This window comes from Nerophis lumbriciformis, linkage group LG22 (genome assembly GCF_033978685.3).
Source record: "Nerophis lumbriciformis linkage group LG22, RoL_Nlum_v2.1, whole genome shotgun sequence".
Taxonomy (NCBI): Eukaryota; Metazoa; Chordata; class Actinopteri; order Syngnathiformes; family Syngnathidae; genus Nerophis; species Nerophis lumbriciformis.
This window is the reverse complement of record NC_084569.2, coordinates 17,088,557-17,103,433: the sequence shown is the minus strand read 5'-3', so window position 1 is coordinate 17,103,433 and position 14,877 is coordinate 17,088,557.

The window sequence follows — 14,877 nt, the reverse complement described above, 5'->3', positions numbered from 1 at the left end:
ACCACAGATGTGGGGACCAATACGGATACAGTGCGAGCTTATCAAAATTGATGGAAATAATAGTAAAGTGTGCAGCTGCAGTGTTTATGGATCTAATAAAGGCATTTGACACAATTAATCGTAATATTTTAATTAACAAATTAGAACAATACGGCATCAAAGGGCTAGTTTTGAACTAGGTAAGAAGCTACAGTACTTAACCAACATGAAGCACTACGTGAAGATAGGCGAACACACGTCTACAAAGCTGAAAGTATCTTGCGGCGTACCACAGGGATCAATACTGGGACCAAAATGGTTCAGTCTATATATAACCGACATCTGTAAAGTTACTAAGGACTTAAAGTTAGTATTATTTGCAGGCGATACATTCACATTTTTTTCAGGAGAAAACACACAGAAGCTAATACAAATAATAAAATGAGGAATAAATAAATTAAAGAAATGGTTTGACAAAAACAGACTATCTCAGTAAAACTAAAATGATGCTATTTGGTAACAGAAGAAAAGAAAGTCAAACACAAATAGACGGAGTAGAAATTGAGAAAGTAAAAAAAAAATACTAGGTGTTATCATAGATGATAATTAAATATTGTATTAAAAACATACCACATGAAGTAGCCAGAAACACGTCAAGAATGTATAAATCAAAATATGTTCCTGACCAAAAATCACTCCCTATTCTCTACTGCTCACTAGTGTCAACATATCTGAGTTATTGTGCAAAAATAAGGGGAAATAATTACAAAAAGTACACTTTCTTCATTAACAGTGTTACAAAAAGAGATCAGTTGGAATATACATAATGTTGGATATGGACGACACAAACCCTTATTTGTTTAGTGGGCGGTCTTATTTACAGGCCTCCACTTCGACAGCATCTGTCAGCTGTCAGCCATGTTGAAGTTGTTTGCGCTTCCATAGCGAGTCTACTGACAGAAGTTTGAACTACACACCACATTGTATTAGAAATGGCAACAGTGGAAGATGCATGTGCATGTACGAGCCAGTCTGTCCTGCAATGAGAGGCTAGAGGAAAAAAGCAAATTCCAAACGACTGGTTTGGAGAAAGTATGAAGGAAGGGAAGATTGTCTTATAAATATCTCCACCATGCCTCCCATGGTTTGATTTCAAATTTTCGAGACTTATGCAGATCCCAAGTACACATTAATACGTTTGTAGGTAAGAAAAGTTAGTTTTCGCATAATAGGTCCCTTTTAACCAACTGTTTTCCAGTATATCTTAAGGAACAATACTATAGAAATAAAACTTGGAAATACTTTAGCAGCATAGCTTTTTTGTATTCATTGACACAGCCAGTATTGTATAAACAAACTGGTAACACAAGTGAGTAACAAATTAGTTGTCTTGCTTACAATCAAGTATGGTGGTGGTAACTTCATGGTCTGGTGATGCACGAGTGCTGCTCGTCACAGGGAACTGTGCGACCTATGAGACTTTTTTAAGTGTTACAATGCTGGATACTCGGGGTGGCATGAGCTTTCACATTGTTTTGGATGCCTCTCTACGCTGTGTTTTGGAGTCTTTTTTTTTCTTCTTTTTTTTAATTTTTTTTTTTTTTTATATATATAACAGTGGGCACAGTGTGATGTCACAGTGCAGCGGACGTACCTATGTGGGCATTTCTAGTACATGCTGTCGGCCAGCTGCCATTCAGGCTGTGAGACTACAGCCTGGAGTCATTTGCAATCTAAAGGGAAGGCTTCCACACATGAACCGTTAGCAGACAGACGCAGAAAGTGTGTTAAAAATGTGACTGTGGCGCAAATTGTATGCAAAATTTACACCAAAGCATATCCGATACATATTAACCAGACAACAGGGAAGTGTGTTAAATATAGATTAAAATCATCATAGGTCCCCTTTTAAGGGAAAACATGAATCATTTACAGTGGATACCAATGGCTTATTCCCATTGACACGTATAGGTAATAAAATAGAAAAGCAAGTATATGCTACTAAAAAAGCTTGAAACAGTTTGTTTAGTCACTTTTCTGACTACTTCCTGGAAACTTTTTCATGGCTTCATCATATTGTTTACCTGCAACTTCATTCACCCTAAAGTTGCTTTGAGTTTAACCCGTGTAAGGCTAACAAGGCCCAAACTCAAAGAAACTTGCAATGTAAATTAAGTTTCCCTAATGCAGTGCTGACTATAATAGAATAGGTTTTTATTGTCATTCCACATTAAGAACAAGGAAATTGTGGAATGGCAGAAGCTGCCATGCAAGGCGCTAACCACAACCCATCAGGAGCTGCAGGGTCGGATGTCCAATTCCAATTTTTTTTTGGTCGAATTCGATGTTTTAAAAAAATATACATATTTTTAATGTGAATGCAATGTGACCGGCATGCGGACATGACGTTATGAAGTCGCACACACTGCAGTGTTTACGGAAGTACACACGGTTTCAGCTCTAGTCGGTCTCAGTATGATATTGTGGCAATTTCAAGGATTTTGTGTAATCGAAGTCAACATTTTTTGAAGCATATTATTGTGCACAGCAGATTAAAAAGGAAGAGGACAAGTATTTTGGCTCTGACAGTTTTACACAATAGTCTGCTTGAAAGGCATGTCTTTTGGGAAAGTGGGTGTTGGAAGTTTCAAGTGAGTTCCTAAACAATTTATTTTAACCTGTTTTTCTGCTCCGACTATTTATTTTATAACCGTCTAATTTGGCAAATAGTTACGGCTCTTATCTCTTTATGACCCCATGACGTTCTGGTCGGATTACATTGAGGACGCATCGCATATATCCCATTTATTTCCACATACGAAAGAAGTCTGGGTCGGATATGGAAAAATTCGGAATTGCACTGTTCACGCGGACATGAAAACATCCAGAAGGCTTCCACACCCGAACCATTACCAGACAGATGCAGAAAGTGTTAAAAATGTGGCTGTGGAGCAAAATGTACGCAAAATTTACACCAAAGCATACCCGATACATATTAACCAGACAACCGGGAAGTGTTAAATCTAGATTAAAATCATCATAGGTCCCCTTTAAGTGAAAACATGAATCATTAACAGTGGATACCAGTGGCTTATTCCCATTGACACGTATGTGTAATCAAATAGAAAGCAAGTATATGCTACTAAAAAAGATTGAAACCGTTTGTTTTGTCACTTTTCTGACTATGTTCCTGAAAACTTTTTCATGGCTTCATCTTATTGTGTTTACCTGCAACTTCATTCACCCTAAAGTTGCTTTGAGTTTAACCCGTGTAAGGCTATCAAGGCTCAAACTCAAAGAGACTTACAATGTTTCCCTAATGCAGTGCTGACTTGAAAAGAATAGGTTTTTATTGTCATTGCACATTAACAACAAGGATATTGTGGAATGGCGGAAGCTGCCAGGCGAGGCGCTAACCACAACCCATCAGGAGCTAAAGGGTCGGATGTCCAATTCCAATTTTTTTTGTCAAGTCCGATCATTTTAGTGGTCGTTCACAATTAAAACAAAAAAATACGATTTTTAATGTGAATGCAATCTGACCGGCATGCGGACATGACGTTATGAAGTCACACACATTGCAGTGTTAACGGAAGTAAACATGGTTTCAGCTCTAGTCGGTCTCAGTACGATATTGTGGCAATTTCAAGGATTTTGTGCAATCGAAGTCAACATTTTCCGAACCAAATTATTGCGCATAACAGATTAAGAAGTATTTTGGCTCTGACAGTTTTACAGGATAATCTGCTCCGATGTCTGCTTGAAAAGCAAGTCTTTGAGCGAGTAGTCTGTGACAGGGGTGTTGGAAGTTTCAAGTGAGTTCCTAAAACATTTTATTTTAGCTGTTTTTCTGCTCTGTTGTCAACTGTTTATTTTATAACCGTGTAGTTTGGCGAATGATGACAGCGCTTATCACTTTTTGATGACGTTCTGGTCTGATTACGATGGGGATGCATCGCATATATCCCATTTATATCCACATAAGAAAGAAATCTTGGTCGGATATGACAAATTTGGAATTGCGCTGTTCACATGGACATGAAAACATCCAAAACAGGTAGCAATTGGGCAAACAAGTTCGAATTGACCTACGGACAAGGCCTTTGACATTAACTCGCCAGGTCAGAATTGAAACAGTAATCCTCTAGGTACAAGACTGCAACTCTACCCACTGAGCCATGCCACCCATGTGGCTTTTCTTTGTTTTGTTCCTCGTGAGACAATGTTTGTAAAGACTTGTGGAGCTACTGCTCTGACATTTGTGTCTGCATGCATTCTGAGCGCATCATTATCTCGCATGTTTGGCCCGCAGTGGATAACATGTAAAACAACGAAGATCGCGGGCTTGTCGCCAACAGTCAGCTAAACTACTATTATTCTCAGATAGGCGTGGCACTCAGTGTGTGTGTGTGTGTGTGTGTGTTTGCCTTCTCCGAGGCAAATGAGTTAGCATCAGTTCTCACAGTGACACGGAGAAGGCCAAACTGCAGACAAGTGACAGGGTCTACTTTGTCAAACATACCGCAGCCTCTGTTTGGCCATTCCAAGTGCAGGACAACCAGTAGGACTTAATCCTTTGCTCAAATAAGTTAATACCTCAACTAACACGTACAAGTTCATGGCCAAATACGAATTCCACAGTGACAGACATGGGCTAACCTGGCAGTAAAACCAATTAATTACACACACAGTGACACACAGTGACTCACACGGTACACTCACTCAAAATTTCTATTTTTCACCCAGGCCATGGTGTTCATTTTGTAAACCACGCAGGGTTTGTGAAGTGAATTATATTTATATAGTGCTTATTTTTCTCTAGAGACTCAAAGCGCTTTGCATTGTGAGACCCATTATCTACATTTTAAGCTACATTTAAACCAGTGTCTTGTCCAAGGACACAAGTGACTAGGACTAAGGACAAGGCGGCCCAAGTCAGATTTTTATCTAAATCAGATTTTTTTTGTTTACACTGCAAGTAAAATGTGATCTTTATCAGACTATTTGATTAGTTAGAACCGGCCCGCAGGCCACAGCCGCCTGCTGCTTTTTTGCACGCACCAATACTCCATCAGTGTTGGCGCAAGGAATTTTTAAAAAGGGGTCCCAGGGACCCCATCAGGTCATATAAAATGGGGTCCCACAGTAAATTGGCACAGGCGCCAATGTGTCCTCGACGTAACTTGCAAGCGCAGTTCGAAAAAGTGAAAACAAAGGAAGTTGACCCGATTCCATAAAGGAACAAGGAAGTCGCTACGACTACTACAAAATAAAATAAGTCACCACAATTTAGAAATTAGTTAAAATAAATTGAATAATATAGTTTATGAATGGATGTGTATATAGTGTACCGTATTTTCCAGACCATAGGGCGCACCGGATTATAAGGCGCAATGGTCCATTTTCGATCTTTTTTTATATAAGGTGCACCGGATTATAGGGCGCATTTAAGGAGTCATATATATATATTTTTTTTTTCTAAATGGAAAACACTTCCTTGTGGTCTACATAACATGTTTGGTCAAAATGTTGCATAGATTATGTTTTACAGATCATCTTCAAGCCGCTTTCTGACAGTCGCTTCAGGACGCCCCATTTTGTGGGCGGTCTTATTTACGTGGTTCACCTTCGACAGCGTCTTCTCCCCGTCATCTTTGGTGTAGCGTGCAAGGAGGGGGGTGGAAAAAGTGTCAAAAGATGGAGCTAACTGTTTTAATGACATTCAGACTTTACTTAAATCAATAACGGAGCAGCATCTCCTCACCCGGAAACAACAACACCGGAAATGTGTCCCGTGAAAAGTTGTCCGACCGGAACTCTAATAACTAAAGTTCCTTTGGTGAATAATGTAAACCCACTATACCGGTATGTTTTAGCGCTTTTGGCTTTGGCAAGTTTACTGACAGATATAAGTAAAAACTTTACACTACTTTATATTATAAATGGCAACAGTGGAGGATGAATGTCACATAACAAGAAGATAAAGAAAAAGAAGAAGCTTATCGACTACGGGTCGTCACGGACTACAAAGGCGGATGTGCGCAATTTTTCAGGATTAATGCAGATCCCAAATACGGATCAGCAGGTACCAGAAGGTAAGAAAAGTTGCTTTTGCATAAAATTACACAACAAAACTAATAGGTGTCGTTTTGCGGTCCTTATACATACACCATATAAATACTCGTATGTTTAAAATCCCGGCAGCGGTAAAGTTTAGATCCATGAAGGAAAGAAGAAAGTGAATGAATGGAATAAATGTACATATACATAAACATTTATTTTCTTTTGTATTATTTTTTTTAATGAATTAAGTAATGTTTATGACAACCTTTTTCCAAAACACGATATAGAATGTGAGATATAACAGGATAATTCATACATTTATCATTTCTTTTCAAAACGGTTACAAAAAAGTGGGACCCCAAAAATATATTGTGGGACCCCATTTTTATGACTTGATGGAATCCCTGGGACCCCATTTTGAAAATTCCTAGCGCCAACACGGATGGAGTATAGGTGCGTGCAAAACAACAGCAGCAGGCGGCTGTGGCCTGTGGGCCGGTTCTAATACTAATCAAATATTATCCCGGGGTCCATAGGTAATTCATGTCTTGACTTTGACACATAGGCTCTAAATAGATAACGCTTGCTATTTTGCTCATTTAGGAGACATTTAGTAGACCAGCCTTGTGTGCGCTATCAAGTTTGCATCTGTATTAATACACGCAAACCAGTAGATCACCCGTGGGTGCTTCGGGGCCCGAGCACCCACAAACAATGACGAGCACCCACGTGGGATTGATGGCAAATTTCAATCTTTAAAATAATTTTTGATAAATCGATCGATTTTTGTGGCGAGTTCGGTCCGTTTTACATAATAAAAATATCAGAAAATATATAGTCTATAATTGACAAAGTAACCAAGATTGCATTGCGCCCGATAATGAACTGATGACAAATTCATCTTGATTTTAAACCCACTGCACCTGAGTGAATGAAGGACATACTTACTCAACAGCCACACTGCAAAAAGTCAGTGTTCAAAAATAAGAAAAAAAATTACAAAAATAACAGGTATTTTACTTGAACTAAGCAAAATTATCTGCCAATAGAACAAGAAAATTTGGCTTGTCAAGACTTTCCAAAACAAGTAAAATTAGCTAACCTCAATGAACCCAAAAATACCTTAAAATAAGTATATTCTCACTAATAACAAGTGCACTTTTCTTGGTAGAAAAAAAAAAATTGACCTTTTTGCTCAATATGTTGAAAAATATTCTTAAATTAAGTAAATGCTAGTGCCATTATCTTGACATGCCTCATGATTTTTTTTTCATGCTTGAAGTAAGAAATTATTAATTTAAAAAAGTAGTTTTATACTTGTGAGTGTTGATGACACAGCTTTGCAACAGTTGCTATTCTAGTTTCAAGCATGTTTTACACAATATAGGTCATAACCTCTCAGCAACAAGCTGTAATATCTTACTGAGATAATTTCGGACCAAAACCCTTAAAACAAGTAAAACATCCATCCATCCATCCATCTTCTTCCGCTTATCCGAGGTCGGGTCGCGGGGGCAGCAGCTTAAGCAGGGAAGCCCAGACTTCCCTCTCCCCAGCCACTTCGTCCAGCTCCTCCCGGGGGATCCCGAGGCGTTCCCAGGCCAGCCGGGAGACATAGTCTTCCCAGCGTGTCCTGGGTCTTCCCCGTGGCCTCCTACCGGTCGGACGTGCCCGAAACACCTTCCTAGGGAGGCGTTCGGGTGGCATCCTGACCAGATGCCCGAACCACCTCATCTGGCTCCTCTCGATGTGGAGGAGCAGCGGCTTTACTTTGAGCTCCCCCCGAATGACAGAGCTTCTCACCCTATCTCTAAGGGAGAGCCCCGCCACTCAGCGGAGGAAACTCATTTCGGCCGCTTGTACCCGTGATCTTGTCCTTTCGGTCATGACCCAAAGCTCATGACCATAGGTGAGGATGGGAACGTAGATTGACCGGTAAATCGAGAGCTTTGCCTTCCGGCTCAGCTCCTTCTTCACCACAACGGATCGATACAGCGTCCGCATTACTGAAGACGCCGCACCAATCCGCCTGTCGATCTCACGATCCACTCTTCCCCCACTCGTGAACAAGACTCCGAGGTACTTGAACTACTCCACATGGGGCAAGATCTCCTCCCCAACCCGGAGATGGCACTCCACCCTTTTCCGGGAGAGAACCATGGACTCGGACTTGGAGGTGCTGATTCCCATCCCAGTCGCTTCACACTCGGCTGCGAACCGATCCAGTGAGAGCTGAAGATCTTGGCCGGAGGAAGCCATCAGGACCACATCATCTGCAAATAGCAGTGATCTAATCCTGCAGCCACCAAACCAGATCCCCTCAACGCCCTGACTGCGCCTAGAAATTCTGTCCATAAAGGTTATGAACAGAATCGGTGACAAAGAGCAGCCTTGGCGGAGTCCAACCCTCACTGGAAACGTGTCCGACTTACTGCCGGCAATGCGGACCAAGCTCTGACACTGATTATACAGGGAGCGAACTGCCACAATAAGACAGTCCGTTACCCCATACTCTCTGAGCACTCCCCACAGGACTTCCCGGGGTACACGGTCGAATGCCTTCTCCAAGTCCACAAAGCACATGTAGACTGGTTGGGCAAACTCCCATGCACCCTCAAGGACCCTGCCGAGAGTATAGAGCTGGTCCACAGTTCCACGACCAGGACGAAAACCACACTGTTCCTCCTGAATCCGAGGTTCGACTATCCGGCGTAGCCTCCTCTCCAGTACACCTGAATAGACCTTACCGGGAAGGCTGAGGAGTGTGATCCCACGATAGTTAGAACACACCCTCCGGTTCCCCTTCTTAAAGAGAGGAACCACCACCCCGGTCTGCCAATCCAGAGGTACCGCCCTCGATGTCCAAGCGATGTTGCAGAGTCTTGTCAACCAAGACAGCCCCACAACATCCAGAGCCTTAAGGAACTCCGGGCGGGTCTCATCCACCCCCGGGGCCTTGCCACCGAGGAGCTTTTTAACTACCTCGGCAACCTCAGCCCCAGAAATAGGAGAGCCCACCACAGATTCCCCAGGCCCTGCTTCCTCATAGGAAGACGTGCTGGTAGGATTGAGGAGGTCTTCGAAGTATTCCCTCCACCGATCCACAACATCCGCAGTCGAGGTCAGCAGAGCACCATCCCCACCATACATGGTGTTGACACTGCACTGCTTCCCCTTCCTGAGGCGGCGGATGGTGGTCCAGAATTGCTTCGAAGCCGTCCGGAAGTTTTTTTCCATGGCCTCCCCGAACTCCTCCCATGTCCGAGTTTTTGCCTCCGCGACCGCTGAAGCCGCACACCGCTTGGCCTGTCGGTACCTGTCTGCTGCCTCAGGAGTCCCATGAGCCAAAAGAACCCGATAGGACTCCTTCTTCAGCCTGACGGCATCCCTCACCGCCGGCGTCCACCAACGGGTTCTAGGATTACCGCCATGACAGGCACCAACTACCTTGCGGCCACAGCTCCAATCGGCCGCCTCGACAATAGAGGTACGGAACATTGTCCACTCGGACTCAATGTCCAGCACCTCCCTCGTGACATGTTCAAAGTTCTTCCGGAGGTGGGAATTGAAACTCTCTCTGACAGGAGACTCTGCCAGGCGTTCCCAGCAAACCCTCACAATGCGTTTGGGCCTGCCAGGTCTGTCCGGCATCCTCCCCCACCATCGCAGCCAACTCACCACCAGGTGGTGATCGGTAGAAAGCTCCGCCCCTCTCTTCACCCGAGTGTCCAAAACATGAGGCCGCAAATCCGATGACACAACTACAAAGTCGATCATGGAACTGCGGCCTAGGGTGTCCTGGTGCCAAGTGCACATATGGACAACCTTATGTTTGAACATGGTGTTTGTTATCGACAATCTGTGACGAGCACAAAAGTCCAATAACAGAACACCACTCGGGTTCAGATCCGGGCGGCCATTCTTCCCAATCACACCTCTCCAGGTTTCACTGTCGCTGCCAACATGAGCATTGAAGTCCCCCAGTAGAACGAGGGAATCACCCGGGGGAGCACTCTCCAGTACTCCCTCGAGTGAATCCAAAAAGGGTGGATACTCTGAGCTGCCGCTTGGCGCGTAAACGCAAACAGTCAGGACCCGTCCCCCCACCCGAAGGCGGAGGGAAGCTACCCTCTCGTCCACCGAGTTGAACTCCAACGTACAGGCTCTGAGCCGGGGGGAAACAAGAATTGCCACCCCAGCCCGTCGCCTCTCACTGCCGGCAACGCCAGAGTGGAAGAGAGTCCAGCCCCTCTCAAGAGAAGTGGTTCCAGAGCCCTTGCTGTGCGTCGAAGTGAGTCTGACTATATCTAGCCGGAACTTCTCCACCTCACGCACTAGCTCAGGCTCCTTCCCCCCCCAGCGAAGTGACGTTCCACGTCCCAAGAGCCAGCTTATGTAGCCGAGGATCGGACCGCCAAGTGCCCTGCCCTCGGCTGCCGCCCAGCTCACACTGCACCCGACCTCTATGGCCCCTGCTATGGGTGGTGAGCCCATTGGAGGGGGGGACCCACGTTGCCTCTTCGGGCTGTGCCCGGCCGGGCCTCATGGGGACAGGCCCGGCCACCAGGCGCTCGCCATCGTGCCCCACCTCCGGGCCTGGCTCCAGAGGGGGGCCCCGGTGACCCACGTCCGGGCGAGGGAAATCTGGGTCCTTGGTTTGTGTTCTTCATCGAGGTCTTCGAGCTGCTCTTTGTCTGATCCCTCACCTAGGACCAGTTTGCCTTGGGAGACCCTACCAGGGGGCATAGAAACCCCCGGACAACATAGCTCCTAGGATCATTGGGACACGCAAACTCCTCTACCACGGTAAGGTGGCAGCTCAGAGAGGAGATAAAAGCAAGTAAAACACTTTAACGTAAAATCTGCTTAGTGAGAAGAATTATCTCATCAGACAGAAAATAAGCAAATATCACCCTTATTTGAGATATTCAATCTTACTTAGATTTCAGTTTTTGCAGTGCTAAGGGTGGCCGTATGAACAACGCCAACACTGTCATAAACATGTGCCCTATAGTGAAACCACACTAAACGACAAACACATTTTGGGAGAATATTTGCACCGCAACACAAACACTACAGAACAAATTCTCACAATTCCCTGCAGCACCAACTCTTCCGGGACGCTACAATATAAACAAACGCTATTGGTGGATCTACACCTAACATCCACTGTAATGATACCACGTACAATAGCGTATCTAGTCGATACTACTATGATTACATCGATATTTTTTAACATCACAAAATCTGCTTTCTTGAAAAATAAATTATATTGTGTTTATAAACTCAGGAAATATGTCCCTGGACACATGAAGACTTTGAATATGACCAATGTATTATCCTGTAACTACTTGGTATCGGATTGATACCCAAATTTGTGGTATCATCCAAAACTAATGTAAAGTATCAAACAATAATAGAATAAGTGATTATTACATTTTAACAGAAGTGTAGATAGAACATGTTAAAAGAGAAAGTAAGCAGATATTAACAGTAAATGAACAAGTAGATTAATAATTCATTTTCTACCACTTGTCCTTAATAATTTAGACAAAATAATAGAATGATAAATCATCATCATTTATTTTTATTTCTTTCATGAAAATGCATATATACAAGCCATGTACAGTTGACACTTTCATTGTTTTTTTTGTTTCTTACACATTTCCATGAGCAGATGAAAGAATACTATTCTTATATTTATCTGCCCCCTTTTTAACACAAATTATTTTAGATGACTTTATAACTGTTACCTCAACCAACACCCAAACTCCAACATACTTTTTAATTTTTGTTTAAGCATTTTCACAATGACACGTCCAATCAAAATCAAAAATAATTTTGATATAATTCCAGTTGTCTCTTTTTGTAACTCCTTTTTAAATTCAAAGATATTCTTGCAACTTTTTAAGTCTTTGTTTAGAGAATTCCATGCTTTCACACCAGCAACAGACAAGCACATTTGTTTCAAATTTGTTCGCACTCTTGGATGTTTAAACTCATACGGCCTTCTGTGGTTCTCATCTTCAGACGTGAACACAAATAACTTTTGTAAGTCCTTCGGAAGAACTTTATTTCTAACTTTGAACATCAGTAATAGAGTATGCAATTCTACAATGTCTTTTAGTTTTAATAATCCTGACCTAATAAAGAGTGGATTTGTGTGGTCTCTATATCCTACTGTAAAAATGATACAAATTACTCTTTTCTGTGAAATAAATAAAGGCATTATGTTGCTGTGATATGTATTTCCCCATATTTCTGCACAATAATAGACACAATATGTTACTGCATACGTCGTCAGCTAAATTAGGAGCCTTTGTTTGCTTACTTATTAATAAAAGACAAGTTGTCTTGTATGTTCACTATTTTATTTAAGGACAAACTTGCAATAAGAAACATGTTTAATGTACTCTATGATTTTTTTTGTTAAAATAAAGCCAATTAAATTTTTTTGTGGTCCCCTTTATTTAGAAAAGTACCAAAATACTTTTGATATTGGTATCGGGACAACACTAATACACACACGAGCACCCACTGGCAGAAATGTAGATCAGCGCCTATAGATCAAACCTTATGTTTTTGTTTTGTTGAAAAGCTGTATTTGTATACAATTTAGTTTTTTTTCCCTCTTTTCAGTTTTTTTCCCACTTTTATTAGAGAACTGTATCATCTTTTATTTGTTTGAATCCCTGTATGACCACTCCTGAATCAAAAATGGCACAATCCCGTCATCCTATGTATACCCACAAGAACCAGGGAGGATGAAGATTTAGGTTGACGAGTCAACCTTGGCGGAGACCTGTGGTATTTGTGTTCGCTGCATTGCGCCTGCGATGTTGCTGACCACACCCCTATTCACCAGCGTGAGCAACATGTGTTCCGGCATGGTTCGGCTGCGCTGTCTTTCCCCTCGGGAGTGGACTTTAGTGAAATATATGTTCCAAGTGTCTCACGGTCATTGACCAGCCTCATTTCCTCCATAAAAAGCACACACAGGACGATGAGTTAAAGATGAGTTGCCAGAGACACGCATACTTGCAGGCTCGCATCTGACGCGTTCAGGCTTTGTTTCGTGGTTTCATGCGGTCGTATTCTTGTGTGCGTGTGTGTGTGTTTGCAGCCTCTTCAGGACATTAATTAGTTGCAGTTCATGTGTGTGCTTGGAGGGGGTTCGTGAGGGGTTGGCCTCGGTTCAGGTTTGTTCTGCTATGTGCCCCCATTATTTTCTCTGCAGGCAGTGCGCTTCGGTTCCAACAACCTCTGAAGCATCAGCATTTTTTTTCCCCCTGCAGAAGGAATACAACTTTGCAGGAAGCATTTGTTGGTCTTTAATTTCAAATTCTCATGTACACATCAGTTAAAGCCCCACTTAAGAACTTTCAGTTTTGGTTGATTTTGGCGGCGCCAGTGGAACAAAGCGGTAGTGTTTTGCCAGAAGAAGACCACATTTCCCATGGGGACTAGTCCCATGTCCAACTGACATGATATCCGCTGTGATATCGGAACAAATATGTCTCTAATGGCTATGCTGATGTTAAATAGCAGACACTATCAAGAAATAATCTTGGATTGCGCTACAAACAAGTAAGCATAGGGATGGCCGAAAAAAATATTTTTTTGGTAACACTTTAGTATGGGGAACACATATTCACCATTAATTAGTAGCTTATTAACATGCAAATTAGTAACATATTGTCTCTTAATTAGTCATTATTAAGTACTTATTCTGCATGGCCTTAGTATACAACCAGTAAGCGATTAAGAGTCTTCCCTCAATAACCTCAGAATTATTGCTTATTAGTAACCCTAACCCTAACCCTTATATGTTCACCTAGTGTCCAAATAACTCTAAATTAAGTGTTACTTTAATAAACTAATTAATGGTGACTATGTTCCCCATACTAAAGTGTTACCATTTTTTAAATTAGTCCCAAAAAATTAAATACATTTGATTTTTTTAAATTACTAAAAAAAAGCGGGACTCAAATGTGATACATTTTTTTAGCACCCCTAATTATATACCGTATGATAGTGTTATGATATTTAGCTTTTGATTCACTTGTGGTTTAAGTTCTGTTTCAGCACCCCTGTTTTGTGTTTCTTGGTTGTCATGGGTGCTGATTGTTTTCACCTGCCTCTGATTAGTGTTCGGGACGCTCCCGAGTACTAATTCCTGGTTACTAATCAGAGAGGTATTTAGGTAGGTAGGTCTTTATTGTCATTGCTCAAGTACAACAAAACTTTGTTTTCAGCACAAACCCGTTCAAGATGAGACAAACAAACAGTGTACAGGGTTACAGAACAGGAACGCTGGGGAAGGAATGAGTAAAAAAAATACAATCTAGATGAGTCTGGAGTGGGAAAAAGCCTCCATAGCAAAGCACATATACATATTACAACATACATCTCGAGATATCTAGCAACAGAGGGGAGGGAGTGGGGGTCACGGTGGCAGGCTGCAGCTCTTCAGGCGCTGCCCATCCATCCATCCATCCATCACCCCCAAGGGATTCGCGTCAAGGGCATTGGAAGGGGGGTGAGGTATGTGTGTGCCTGTTGCTTCACTCAGTCTGGTGCTTTTATTTGCTTTCGTGCAACGAGTTACAACGTTTACATATTGTTTTGCTGAGCTAAGCTTCGCCCTGTTCTTGTGCTTAGCTTTTCCTGTTGGGTATCCCGTTAGCTTCCTGTGCTACATGCACGCTTGTTTTGTTTATTTTGTATTTGGTATGTTATTAAGAAGAATAAATCATTATTCTTACCTGCAAGCTGCTTCCTGCCGTTCTGACGCTTCCTGGAAAGACAACCTCCGGCATCAACATGCCTCGACGC